Genomic DNA, 14,235 nt, shown 5'->3' on the forward strand with positions numbered 1-14,235 from the left:
AAAATACGAACGTCATTCCTAGAATGAGCATACATTTGATTCAAAGTAGTCCACAAGTTATGAATAAAGTCATAAAACATGAATATATTATAAATTCATTCCTCTATAGAATTAAACATCCATCCTAAAATTGTACAATATATTGTTTCTATCCCACTAAGCATATTTAGGATCTTTAATATTTGACATCTTTCAATACCCAAAAGTCACCCTGATTTGCCTTTTCCACCAACATAAAGGCTAAAGGAACGAGATAATGATGCAAAATTACAGCCATTCAATAACACACTAATAACTCGTTGAGTCGGTGTGTGTTGCGCCGAGGAGAGAGTTTCTTTATTATTACTTGAATCAGCCATAATATTAAATAGAATAATTCAACCAATCACCAATAATTTCAAATAAAGGAGGAATAAACCTGTTTTTGATCAAACCAAGAAGCCGAAGACACATCAGTCTTATCCAAAAACGTTGCCAAATATCCCAACAGCCCCAAAAAAATCCAAACACATCTTCTGACCCTTAGTGCATGAAAAAACACTAAAAAAATACCCCTACAGAGTCGAACCTAGAGGAGATTGGCTCCCCTTAAGACTGTTACAACAGCGGCTTAAAGAAGAGAGAGAGTTTACGATGAAAAGAAAGAAGGAAGGGGTTATGACGAGATAGAGAAAGAAAGAGGAAAAAGGTGGTGAAAGAGGGAGAGAGGAGAGGCGTAGGTTTGAGGCTCTGATATCAAAAAGTGAGAATACAAAAGTATAAGAATACAAAAGTGGTGGTGGATCAATCGGTTAAACACAGACTTTTGATAATTTTGAAAAATCAATGTCTTACCCAAAGTTCCATAACTTTGAGGATCAATATGTTAAAAACGCAATATAAGATACTGAAGTACACAAAATATATATATATATATATATATGCTGAACGCTCAGAGGAATATATATATATATATACACACACATTAAAACAACGATAGGTTTAATAAGAAGAAGGGTTGGAGGGTTAATTAAGGAACTATATAATTAATAAATATTTATCCAGTGAAATCCGTTTTAGACTGGATTTGAAACGCAATGTAAAAGGGATTTGATAATTATAGTACACTTGTTGGTACATAAATACTTTTAACCATGGCAGGAAAAATTTCATATTTTGGGAAATGAATAAGAAAAATTCAATACAAATAAAGAAAAAAAAATTTTACTAAAAAAATATATATCAAAAACTAAATTATTAGTTTGAGTATTCATTTATACATAGTGTTAGCTAGCCGTGATAATTTTATGTAATCAAATACTATAGGAGAAAATGTGTGAAAATTGTCCTACAACAAAACACAATATATATATATATATATATATATATATATATATATATATATATATATATATATATATATCAACAACAATCAGAGAAAAATATAATAACTTGATGTGAAATCAATTATTATGGAGAACTGTTACCTTCAACCCCCTCATGTTCATCTGCCCTATCAGGCTGCAAAAAAAAAAAAAAAAGTTATGCTCAGAATCCTATTAATGTCCTTTATGGCAACTCAAACCATAAGAAATATAGCAGATTTTTTTTTTTATAGAAAAGACTAGAATTTGAAATCATTGCTACCAAACAAATCGTAAGTGTTTAATTAGGAGTGAACATCACGCATGGTAATTTTGGTATTCATCTCCATGAATTGTGACTCAGGTTTGTGCTAAAATTACAACACAAATTCGGCTAAATAGGGGTAAAATAAAGCGTGGAAAACTCATCCTATTGCTTCTTTTTTTTAATAAAATCATTAACTTAAATCTGATCAATCGAAAAAGAATTGAGAATACCATATGACCAAAAGACAGAGCAGAGCAGAGGAATCGCTCTCCGGGAACGGCAGAGGTTTGATCGCAACAGGTAGCAGCAAAGATCTGTAAAGAGAAAAGAAAGAATAAAGCTCTCACAGGAGACTGTTTTGAGAAGCAAAATGGTGGGTTTTACTGTTTCTAAGCAGACTAAGCTCACACAAAACGACGGCCGTTTCCGGAGCTGCCTGAACTGCCCTGTTTGCAACGTTTCTTAGGTGCCTCTCATTAAACTCTCGTGAAATGTGACATTGAGCTTCGGAGAAAACGAGTGGGCGTTTACGTGTCATCGTGCATTGCGCGGTTACGTGCATGTTTAACACGTACAAGGTAACAAAACATTTAAACTATTCAGGTGACCCTCAATTCCATATTAAATATTTTTTTTTATAAGAATTTTATAATAGGACATATAATTATTATATTGTCTCTTTTAAAATTTATTAAGATATATTTTTAAATTTGAATATATACATATATATATATAATTAAGTTTGAAATTTTTTAAAATTTTAAAAATATTTTATAAAAATATGTAAAATATATTATTTAAAATTGATAAGTGAGCAAGTATTTTAATACAACCAAATCAAAAAAACTGAACAATTAAATTGGGATTAAGAATGTAGTTCATTATTCTATTTTAGGATGTCCCAAATTTAGTATCTCATTTGACAAGTCAAAAAAAAAAAAGTACTATTTTTTCATAATTACCCTTTAAATTTTTAAATATCTCCCAACATGATAATATAAACCTTTAAACTTAAAAGAACAACATGGTAATTTTAAAAAGGATAATGAATTAATTTTATGTCCCTAAATAAAATTATAATATCAAAAATGAACAACTAATAAAGGGTAGAGAAAGTATATATCATACAGTTCATACCCGATCAAAAAAAAAAAAAAACAAAAAACAAAAAAAAGTATGTTAAAATACATTCGTAGTATTGTAAAAGGTGCTTCTTTACCAAAATAATAATAATAAAATAAAACAAAATAAAATCAACAACTTGTTAGTCACAAAGTAGTACTTATGCAATGTTTTCTGGATTTAATTATGTTTGGTTTGATTTTGCTTATTTCATACTTAATTTTCATGGAAGAGTTTTCATTTCATTTGGATTAAAAGTTGACTTGTTGAGGAAGAGTTTTGTTCTTTCTTTTTGAAACTCATAAAGTAACGCATATATATATTATATACGAAAATTGTATCTATAAATTGAAAGCTTGGTAAATATGACTCTGGAGGGAAAAATCCCTCCACCAATAAACATCAGCCACATCATTAAATGAATTATAACCCTTTTCTTCTGGTCCACATAATTTTTAAAACCCAACTTGACGAAGTCCAAAAGAACTATCATCTACCCATCACTAGATCAGCTTTATCTACTACAAGGACAAAGCTGACACTGCCCAAATTTTGAAAAAGATTGATTAGCCAAAGATGAAATTATTATTATTATTATTATTATTTTTTTATTTTTTATTTTTCATATAAAGCAACCGTTCAAACCAGGCCTTTTCGACAAAATACAGACTTGAAACCTCCGGTTAGTAAGCCTAAGAGGCTACCATGCATATTAGCTGCCTAAGGGAACAAATAACCCAATGGGTGATATGGGAAAGGTTCCTCTTTCAGAATCTCTCAGTTGGATTATGCATAACTCAATCAATCACGCGGCTTAAATTCAGCCATATCATCATCTAAAGTGAATTTTAAATCATGTAATTTAGATTCGATCACATCATCGTCTTAAGTGAAAAAAAAATTAAAATTAAAATTGCAAGTGGTATATTTAAATAAGAGGATGACGCGAATGAATTTAGACCACAAAATTAAATAAGAGGATGACATGATTGGATTTGGATTACAGATTAAGCTCCTCTAAATATGGTGGCAAGATAATGGTGTGCAATATTAATGTGTTAAAAAGGATATAAATATTAAAGTTACATCCCTACAATAGCATAAACTTTTAGAATAAATGTTAGTCAACATAATATACCTACACATTAGTTAGGTAGTTAAGCGAAATTAAAGAGAATGCTTCTTACTTCCACATTTGGTTCCATGGCTAAGCTCTTGGCCACACGCATCCGCAGCATAGGTCATTTCTCCGGCATCAATGACCTCCTCGATCATCTTCCAAAGTGAGGTACTTGCACAAGCATACCATATCCACCGTCTTCATAACATCACAACAAGCCTTGATTGATGACAGATACTTGTCCTGTGGCTACACAAATGATGCAGAGCATTGGTGTAAGAGATCTTCGGAGTTACCTTTGCACTGGCCAATTTTTTTTTTTTTAGGTAAATCTTTGGACTGGCCATTTGCTATATATACTATCACCAAAATTTATCATCCCAAAAGCCATAAGGATTGCTAAAGCCATGAAATGGGTGCTAGACACTGCCATCTCTCTCTAGAATTCTTGTGTGTGCGCGCTCTTGGCTTGTTGTGTTTATGTAGATTGATAATAATTAATGTGTCATACAAATAGGTACGTATCACACTCACATGCACTTTGCATGTCCATCCGGACAAGTGCGTGGATAGATTCACGTTGCAGTTATGTAATGAGCCAATTTGTTATGTATTAGCATTTTATCTGCTGATTTCAGGGTTTTTTTTTTTTTTTTTTTTCCAAAAATTCAAGCAAAGTGTATAAATAAAAGGGTAAATTGCAAAAACTGCCCAATTATATAATAAAAAAATGTGAAAGAAACACCTATACTATTTAGTAGGAGTGGCAAATGGGTGGGTTGGGTCGGATTTGGACTGGGTTAAAAATGGACGGGTCAAATATGAGTCAAGACCCATATTCAATCCATTCAGAACGGATTAAAAATGGACGGGTCAAAAATATATAGGATCAACCTGTTATAACTCATGGACCCATTAATTATTATTTTTTAAATTTTTTAAATTTTAAATTTTTTTATTTTTAAAATTTAAATTATTTTTTAATTATTTTTTTATTTTTAATTTTTTTTGGGGGAATGTTTTAAAATTTTATTTAATAAAAATAAGAAAAACAATCTCAAACCGAGCAATATTTATGCACTCATTTTAGAGAGTGAAAAGTGAAGAAAAGAGAAGAAATTTCTAGAGAGAGAAACTTAGAGATAGGGGATTGATAAGTCAAATTTAGAGAGAGAGGATTGTAAGTGAGAGAATTTTAGAGAGAAAAATGAGTTGAGTGCAATATAGAATAGATGTGTGTTGTGTGTTTATTATTTGATGGGTGAAATATGGGTTGAATATGGGTATCCATACTCAACTTATTTTGACTTTCAAATTAAGTGGTTAAAAATTACCCAACCCATTTTTGACCCATTTTAAATATGGTTCACCCAAAATCATTACAAAAATGGATGGATATGGACGGGTTGATGGGTTGTGATCTATTTTTCCACCCCTGCTATTTAGTATGCCTATATAAATCTCTATAATTTGACTATTTATAAAAAATTGCCCATTGTCGTCAATTTTGACCAAATTTTTAAAAACGCCAAAATACACTCAAATAAAATTTGTGCATACGAGTGTTATTTATTTATTTTGCTTTAAGGGTATTTTAGGTATTTCAATCTCCTTATTTACTCAATCTAAAAAATCAGGACGATTTTTTTGGGTTTTCATTTTTTATTTTAATTTGTGTGTGCAATTTCCTTAAATAAAAATTTACAATTTACATTTTTTTTCTCTCTTTCTTTATTATTATTATATATTATTATTTTAGATCTTCCTCTCTTTTTTTATTATTGGCATTTTATACATCTTTGATTCGAGAATTGTTCAGGGGTAGATTTTTGCATCAACAAGGCTGAGTCTCGAAATTCGAGAGGAGAGAAGGGACAAGTCGAGGGAACTGTCCCCACTCAATTTTTAATTTTTTAAAATTATATATATATAATCATGACATAATTGTAAATATATATAATATATCTATCAATTTATCACTTTCTCAGAAAATATGATATTTTTTTCCACTTTTCCAAAATATTATATTATTTCCCACTTTCCAAAAACAAAAAACATTTCATTAAGATATTCAATCACACTTTTAACGTTATCACAAATAAATGAATTGTTTCCATCACAATATCAGTCTTCAACATTTTGCACAATCCAAATAAAGCAAGCGAAACAACCATTTACCAGTAAAAAGGTAATCTGATATATTTTTTATTTTAGGGCTTATTGTTCTTTCAAAATTTAGTTTGTGTAATTGTGTTACTAATTATTATTCTCTAAATAAAACTTAGAATATTTTTTTTTAGTTGCAGACCAAATCAATGAAATCACAGATTCACTTACTCTATCAAATTTTGTGATTGATTAAATTATCTGGTTATAACTTATAATGTTAGATTTGGTTGTCATGGCTTTTATTTTTTTATTTTTACATATGTGATATATTATAACTATGTTATTTTATTTTTCATATCTTATTCATAATTAACTAAATATGATTTTTTTAATATATATATATATATATATATATATATATATATATATATATATTTTCTTAGTTTGGTATATACCTATGCCTCTACTGAGGCTTGAACCACTTACCTCCCCATGAGAAGTAGGAGTTTGTTACCACTGGGTAACTGGGCCGTTAGTTTTTTAGTATATTTAATTGAATGAATAATCTGAAAATTTGTTGTGAATGTACTTAATAAAAATATTATGAATCAATGTTTTAATTTTTAAATATATTATTGCTATTAAAGATTGCCAACACAAAAAGATATTCTTGGCTATGCCACTTAGGGCTGCAAGTTGGGCTGGCCCAACACAGCCCAGCCCCAGCCCAACCTCAACCCGAATCGGATTGGGTTGGCGAGCCCGAATTGTATCTAATATGGGTTATATATGGTCATAACTTGGATCGAATATTTTCGAGCAGGTTGGGTCGGGTTGGCGGGTTGAGTTTTTATTTTATTTTATATTATTTTTAGGGAAATTTATATATTATATATATATATATATATATATATATATATATATATATATTAGGGCAAATCATTTCAACCTCCCCAATCGCCTCCATCTGGTCTCATTCTCAACTCTCTCTCTCTCTCTCTACAACTGCAAACTACAAAATCTACAAGAATCAGAAGTTCAAAACCCATATATTTCAGTTTATCTATCTGTCTGCAAGAATCAAAAGATCAAAACCCATATCGGCATATCATTTCAGATTGTTCAAAAAATCTATATCTATATCTATATCTATATATATATATATTAGGGCAAATCATTTCAGCCTCCCCAATCGCCTCCATCTAGTTTCATTCTCAACTCTCTCTGTCTGTAAGAATCAAAAGATCAAAACCCATATCGGCATATCATTTCAGAATGTTCAAAAAATCAAAACCCATATCTTTCAGTTTCCATCGCCCGCTGTTCCAGTTCAGGTTTGCCGTTCGCAAGCTTCAGCCGCTGTCTCTCAACTCTCAAGCTTGCCCCCCTCTCTCTCTGCAACTGCTAACTTGTATGTATGAGTTTTGTTTAGTGAAGGGACGGCGGTAGCAGTGGATCAGCGGCTGAGGGCGAGGGACGGTGGCAGAGAGAGAAAGAGAAAGAAGAGAGACGGAGAGAGAAAGGAGAAAAAAAAAAAAAAATTGGGTTTTGCGTTGGGTTCGGGTTGAGCCCGAGCCCAATCTGAATATGCCTGGGTTTTGACAAACTCTAATCTGAACATGAACCCGATTTCTAAATTTAAGTCCAATTTCAAAATTTCTGGGTTGGGGTTGGATTAGGCTAAGTTAGTCCGCCCAAGTTGCAATCCTAATGCCACTTAGCCCATCACCACTACTCTCACTTTTAAATTTTAGACTCCTGTCTCGAAATCTTTAATTATTTTTTTATTTGAATAAAAAAACAAAAGAGCAAGATGCATGATGCATAGTACAACAAGATCCTTTTGGTAAGTATGTTGTGTAATGACCCGGATTTCTTAACCTAGTGCGTTAGTGATGAACCGGAAGTTGACCCGATAACGAACCCGAAATGCGGAAGCGAAAGAAGCCAAATGACCTCAAGAGATGTACGTCATCCCTAAGGCCCTAAAATGACTCTCCATGAAGCCACGGAACTCAAATGAGCCAAGTAAATGAAACAAGAATGCCTAACCCGAAAAGAGATGAACTAAAGCCAAAATGGTCATTTCTCACTGAAAAGGGTGCCACCGTGCAAACCATTGGAAGGACAACAAAAAATGAACAAAATAAAACTCAAGAATCGTCTGATTCTGAGTCCGGGCAGAAAAGATATGAAATTCCAATACCCGACACGAAAGTTATGAAGCAATGACTTGACATTTTCTAATATTTTCATAATAAACTTTGAAAACAAAAGTGCATAGAAAACGAGATACATGTCATTGGCCTCTGGCCTCATCTCATATATGTTAAATATATTGAAAACAGTGCACTTACGTACACTTTACATATACGAATCAACGAATACAAGTTTAAACAAATAGGGCTACAAAGAGGAATCTTATGCTAACACTTACATAAAATAAAAACATAGAAACTGTAAGCCATCCAAGGAGCAATGGAATCTTCAAATCCTGAGTCCTGTACCTGAAATATGCCCCAGTATCGTAGAGGTGAGTAACATAAAGCTACTCGTAGGAGATGAGCATGCATCGACCTAGCATTTTACAATTTTATCACCTTATAGTGAAACATGTTAAAGGGGCTCATGCCACCTAATGTCTATGTCAAAATGAGACCCAGGAAGTATCCTAAGCTACCTAGATCATTTATATCAAAATCACATTGTTCATGCAATTCAAACAACATGGAAACACGTTATATAAGGCAACAAGATATAGATTCTCAAAGTCTTTAACTTGAAATCCAAAATACGAAAACAACAAGTGTGGGTCATGCCACCTAACGTCTATGTTCAAAATGAATCTATAAGGTCATTCCTAAACTACATTTGAACATCAAAACACAAATTATGATATCGATGTAATTTAACCAACAATGGAACTTCCAATACAACGCATGAAGCATGCTTTCACAAAGCTACATCTTAAGCTCAAAATAGGAAATCAAATAAGGAACAACAAGTTACAATATCATCTAGTTATGAACTTGAAATGAAATACGAAATCAAACAAAGTGGATACTCGGACGTCACGCCGGATCAGACCGACAACATAGTTACTTTAGGGTTACTAGCCCATGGGTAACCTCCCTATGTGCGCACTAGACTATATAGAGGAACAATCCCCCGTACTAGAATAAAGTCCTAGCCGTAGCCAAACAATGACATCCCCAAGTTTCCAAAATCAACAAATTGTGCAACAACGTATATATATCAACATGTATATATAAGATATCAACTATTTACCAAGCACAATCCAAATTTTGGAAACTTATACAATACATGCTCAAAATTCACAACTACTATGGCATGTAAGATGTCATACAAAGTGTGCAATTCTTTACACATAGCAACAATATATTCAATAAGGAAAAACATATTCTCATGAATATAAAAGTAACAACTATGTTATCCAATACTCAAAAGTAATCAAGTGAACATACACCAAATCCAAATCCATGATTTAAATATAAAAACAACTTCCAAAATGCAATTAAATCTATGGAGTACTAAAGCAGAATTTAATTAAACATAAATAGTTAAATTCTCTAAATTCCAAGTTAATTCAAATAACTTCAATTTAATATATATTGAAAGACATGTCATGGTCATCATATATATAACATCAAATGACAAGTTAAGAGATTAAAACACTTAAAACAAAATTAATCAAGCTAATTAATTAATTTCCTCTAAATTTTTAAACAATTCCAAATGCACTCAATTTAATCTATGTTAGAGAACATGCCAAGTCCTATTTAAATACCACATTACAACTTGATTTAATGCTTGATACAACCATGTGAATTAAGCTTTCACTAAAGATAAATATTAAATAAAAGTTGTAATTCTTAATCAAATGATCTAAATTTAATATATGTTAACCAACATATCTAAGCATAATTTCCTAGCATGTTACAATTCAAATCAAAGTTATACATCATCATAAATTTTAAATCTTATACAAAGAAATAAAAATTACTAACTTTCTAGATTTGATACAAGGCATACATATATGTTGTATAATCATGGCAAACACGCAATACAATACACAAATAATCCTATAACATTCCCTACCTCAATTGGAATGAAAATCCCAATTACCACCGAAATGAAATCGTCCCAAATTTTCGGTCCGCAAAACAGATTTTTCAGCTTGCTACCTTCAACTTGTAAAATTCATAAAAAATTCAATTCTGTCCCAAATTGAATGAATCCAAAGCCCAATGAAAGTTAAACACTGTAATTTAATAATATCAATTTAGTTTAACAAAATATTTTTCCAATTGAAATAGTTTTGAACCACAACTTTGAAACATATTCTGCCCAGAAAACACATTTTCAGCCTGTAGCTTCCAATTTTGAAAATTCATGAAAAATTCATTTGACATCCAAATTGGGCAAACCTAATTTATTTTGGAAGTAAACATATGAGAGTGTAAAACTGGAAATTTAAGCCATGATCCAATATCAAAAGGTTAGTGAAATAAATTATCTAAAAATATGTTTTCCAGCTGCAATAAAAACATGGACAGCAGATAGTTTCGGATTTTTAAAAAACATTTAGAAATGCTCTAAAATCATGAAAAAATTCTGAGTAGTGTAAAACCCATGGAGAAAATTCTAGTAAAAATTTCAAGGCAATTGAAGCACCACAGCTCCATATAAAAATTTATTTCTAGACCAAAAAGGAAAAGCTTCAAATGTCCAACAACTAGCTTGCAACTTCAAAAATTCATAACTAATTCATTTTAAATCCAAATTACATGAAACCAAAACTAAATGAAAGCTAATTGATTATATTTTTATATTCTATATTTAATTTGACAAGATTAATTTCAAGTTAAAACAGTTTAAGGGCAAAATACAAGTCCTTCTCTTCCATGCATGTAAAACACTCAATAATGACATAAAAATACTTCAAAATAATAGATCAATACCTCACTAGAGAATTGAATCTCTAGATACCAAAGCAAAACTAGGAGTTAGGCTAGATCCTTCAAGGGTTTTGAAGAGGAGAGTGGGAGGAGCCTAAAGTATTCCAAGTTCAAAGTTCTAAGGTGAGTGAAAGAGCACAAAAAATGAAGTCAAAGCTACTAGTCAAGCTTTTCTCCAATGGTGGCTTCCTTAGGGTTCTTGAGAGGAAAGTGATGAATGAATTAAAATGTGTAAACCCTAAGCTAAATTGGTGGGCTTCTCCACTCACTAGGTGCTCTTGCACTACCTCTCACACATACACTAATGCAAGACTAAATGTGAGTCCTACACTTGTCATGAATCCAAGTAAGCTTCCAAGATTAAATATTAACCCTATGCTTGTCAACCATCCATGCCAACAAGTGCACCAATCCTAGGACAACAAGTGGGTGAATCTCCACCCTCCATGTGTCATGAGATTAAGCCTCCAAATGGTTCCACCACAAAATCAACAAGTGACACCATAGGAATGTGACACTTGTCACATTTTTCAGAAATTGCAAAAATGTCCTTTTTGAAAATATCTTCCAATTTAATTTACAAAATGGTCCCTAAGACAAAAAATAATTACTTTACTTAACTACCCAAAAACCCCTCAAGTTATGGATAATTACAAAAAAGTCTTGTTTTCATGACTTTTACAAAGAAAGTAAGCATTTAATATGCATTTCTACCAAAGTAAAAATGTAGATGTCATGGAATTTAAATATCATGGATGTATGCCAAGCCGGAATCAAATCCGAGCACAAAAAGTGAGGTTAAGTAAGGAAAAATGAAAAACGACTAAAGGACGAAAAAGGGAAAAGACGAAAAAATGAATAGTGTCAAAAAAACAAAAAATGTAGAAATGACTTGGTCCTCAAAGGAAGTTGTCAATCCAAAGGAAAGAGTCTTAGAAACCATTTCCGAGCACTCGAGACGACACTAAGAGGCGGGAAATCGAACCCGAAAAGGAAAAGACAATGAAAAAAATTTATCCGCAAAATTTGAAGAAAGGGAAAGAAATGAAAATGACCGGGTCATTACATGTTGCCAAGTTGCCAACTTCTCTAATGCATGTGTCATTTGGGCTACTAAACTCAAAATTTGAGAGGTGTAAAAAGTGGGCTCTCCAATGGGCTTTCATTTGGGCTCTCAAATTTTAAAAATGTCAAATTTCCTCTCAAATATAGGAGCTGCCAATTTTTTTGGCGAGTCTTCTCTCTCTTTGTACAATGCTGTTCGGAACGGCCTTTTATCTCTGGAACCACGTTGCCCTGTTGTCTCTCTCTTCCTCTCATCTGCAACGATCTCTCTCTCCCTCTCATCTGCAACGACAGCGATTATCGATGGTGACCGGATAAATTCTCAAATCTATATTTTCTCTTCCCCTCTCATCCTCATATATGTATGTATGTATATATATATATATATATATATATATATATATATATATATATATCTTCTCAGATCTGTAAATTTTGTTGAAAAAACTCAAAATTTCTATGATCCGTCTCTCAGTTTCTCTCAAAATTTTCATTACCCAACTTGTTCTTCAATCTGGGATTTGCTCACACGTATTAGTCATTATGTGTTTTGTATTTAAATGTTCTTTATTTTGATGAATCTTTGAGATTTTTGTACACACTTAAAAAGGATTTAGTTTGCAAAACAAGAATTACAAACCTTGATTAGTTGATTTAGAAAAAAAAAATTAAAACAAAACCCATACGTACAAGTTAGCAGTTGCAGAGAGAGAGGGGGGCAAGCTTGAGAGTTGAGAGACCGCGGCTGAAGCTTGCGAACGGCGAACCCGAACTGGAACAAGGGGCGATGGAAACTGAAAGATATGGGTTTTGAACTTCTGATTCTTGTTGATTTTGTAGTTTGCAGTTGCACAGAGAGAGAGAGAGAGAGAGAGAGGGACACTTTCAGAGTTGAGAACGAGAATAGAGATGGAGGCGATTGGAGAAGCTGAAATAATTTGCCCTAAAAATATATATATTTTTACTAATAATATAATCAAATATATATAATATACATATATATATATATAATATATATGAATTTCAAAAAAGAAAAAAAAAATTATATAATAATATAATCAAATATATATATATATATATATATATATTTATATATTTATATATATATATATATTGGTCCTTTTTTTACCAGATATTTTAGATTTTTACTTCTTTTTAATTATGTTTAATTTTAGTTTCCTTCTAATGTTTACAACTTGACTTGGAATGTGCCTAATATTAATACGGTTGATACAAATATGAATGGTGGGAATGGTAATTGAAAAAGAATGGTGGTAGTGTCAAAAAATAACATTTTACATGAAATGCACCATTGGAGTAGAATTACTAAAATGTAGCATTTTGGCACTGTTACACCTGTCAAAATATAAAATTGGCATCTGAATTTAGCTTTTAGCTTTGGAGATGCTTGGGTAATGTCATAACATTTTCGCAAAAAGGACGATTATAATAGTAAGGTAGTGTATTGCTTCCAACTACATTTTACCAATGTTTGTTCTAATACAAGGACAAAGCTGAGACTGCCCAAATTTATTCACTGGTTAGTGTACGTTTCGAATATGCTCATGGTGAGTTATTGCTTTGCTTGATATCTGTTTATAGAGTCGCCTCATGGAATTCTGTAACCTGCAGCAGCAAAATAGAAAAAGATTAATTAGCCAAAGATTTTTTTTTTTTTTTTTTTCCAATTTTTGGATCTCATCCACTGAGGCTACCGTGCATCTTAGAACACATGATAGTTATCTTAATATACATAAGATATATATTAGGGGTGACAATTTAAGTCAAAACACATTAATGGTCTAAATTCGTCCACTAAAATTAAATTATTTGAGTATTTAAATTTGAGTGAGTAGCTTAATAACACGTAAAAAGTGGGTATCCATTCAATTCAAGGGTGAATGGTGAGTACCCATCTTAACCCGCTCAAACAAAATACTAATTATTATTATTTTTTTCTCTCTTCTCTCCTTATCTCTCCTTTTTCTATCATAAATAAAAAAGAAAAAAAAAATTGTAACGCTTGAAATAAAAAAAATTAATGTAAAAATTATTATTATTATTATTATTTTGTTATTTAACAATCATAATAGTAATATTACTGGATTTGTAAGTGTTCTAATATTATTAATATTAATATTTTATGTTTCTATCTCTCTATTATTGTTCTTCTCTCTCCAACTATTTTCTCTTTTCTCGGTTTTTTTTTTCCTCTCTCTATCTTTATGT

At 31.5% G+C, this 14,235-nt stretch overlaps 1 long non-coding RNA gene across 1 annotated transcript; it reads right to left on the reverse strand.

Annotated features, from left to right (window-relative positions):
* Positions 1–8,249: 8,249 nt before the first annotated feature.
* Positions 8,250–11,187, reverse strand: LOC132287161 (uncharacterized). The gene is made up of 3 exons (XR_009472941.1): positions 10,945–11,187; positions 10,082–10,173; positions 8,250–8,469 (listed from the first exon to the last, which is right to left on the reverse strand). It is a non-coding gene; the product is annotated as an uncharacterized LOC132287161 (long non-coding RNA).
* Positions 11,188–14,235: the final 3,048 nt, after the last annotated feature.

Source organism: Cornus florida, unplaced genomic scaffold, assembly GCF_030987335.1.
Source record: "Cornus florida cultivar Cherokee Brave unplaced genomic scaffold, ASM3098733v1 CherokeeBrave_3.0.0_Hap2_Chr02, whole genome shotgun sequence".
In the NCBI taxonomy this organism is placed as follows: Eukaryota; Viridiplantae; Streptophyta; class Magnoliopsida; order Cornales; family Cornaceae; genus Cornus; species Cornus florida.